At 35.5% G+C, this 1,002-nt stretch overlaps 1 protein-coding gene across 1 annotated transcript in view; it reads left to right on the top strand.

The window, feature by feature from the left end:
- The window catches only part of LOC144958643 (chitin synthase chs-2-like), a 43,144-nt gene extending 43,004 nt beyond the window's left edge, over positions 1-140 (top strand). Inside the window, exon 26 of the mRNA XM_078890746.1 lies at positions 1-140. This exon is cut by the window's left edge and continues 4,436 nt beyond it. The gene's annotated coding sequence lies outside the window, so the exon portion shown is untranslated.
- The last annotated feature ends 862 nt before the right edge of the window (positions 141-1,002 follow it).

Genomic DNA, 1,002 nt, shown 5'->3' with positions numbered 1-1,002 from the left:
AACAATTCCAAATCATTCATCTTCGATAACGTGTTTTTGTTTTTGTATGTTTGTTTGTGCGTTCTTCATCAGTGATTAATCGTTTCGTATACATCGAAATAAAAATTGAAATGTTTTTCTTTATTCGTTACCAACTGTCTCAAAACGGTATTATTTGGGTGGGGTTCCTACCTCCCATAGTGGGCAGGGAGGTACTTGCTGTGTCTTCTATCCCCTCTTATCTGTTTTCCAATTGCTTTCTGTCTTTGTCTTTTAGTGAGATTGCTTGGTTTTGTCCTGACCTTGGTCGGAGTACTTGGCTGAGAGGGAAACAGTCGAATGTATAGTTATTGTTTTGGGAGATTATATTTTTTTCCTTGTAAATCATCTCTTTGTTGTGTACTGTTACTCTTTTCATTTTTAACATGATTTTTAAACATTTGAGTGTGTTCCTCTTAGTGGGGATCTGTGTTTGTGTCTGGATGAGACTTTTAGGTGATCTCAAACTAAGTACTTTGATAGTGTGCTCTTGGAATGTACATCTGTTTCCTATTTGAACCATTCCCCTTTGTCTTACCTTTTTCTTGGATGCTTTAATTGTAATTCTAGAACTTATTACTATCCCGTTTTCTTCCTTTTTACTGGCGCTGATATGACCTTAATGTGTTGCAAGCGCCGTAAAACCCTCAAAAACATCAAAAAAAAACAAAAACAAAACGGTATTATCTCGTTACCTGATGCTAATAATGCCGGACTCTGAACAAAACAAAAAAGACAAATTAAAAAACGTTGGCCATAAACCTTATCCTTCAAATGTCCATCGATTAAAATCACTTTCCTCTTATCAAAATCTCTGAACTTTCAGACCTGAGATTTCCTCAAAGTCTTCTTTGAAGTCCCAGGTTTGAAAAAGTTTATAACAAGATGAGGGTCATACTGATCGATCGATATTTGATGGACGAGTTTTATGGCCAAAATTGTTAAAATGTGTTCTGTTTTTCAGAATATCTACGGCAGAATGAT

Source organism: Berghia stephanieae, chromosome 13 (genome assembly GCF_034508935.2).
Source record: "Berghia stephanieae isolate SIO BIC M18660-M18661 chromosome 13, UCSD_Bste_1.3, whole genome shotgun sequence".
NCBI classification, from domain to species: Eukaryota; Metazoa; Mollusca; class Gastropoda; order Nudibranchia; family Aeolidiidae; genus Berghia; species Berghia stephanieae.
The sequence above is the reverse complement of the archived record's forward strand: the minus strand, read 5'-3'. Positions and strand labels throughout refer to the sequence as shown.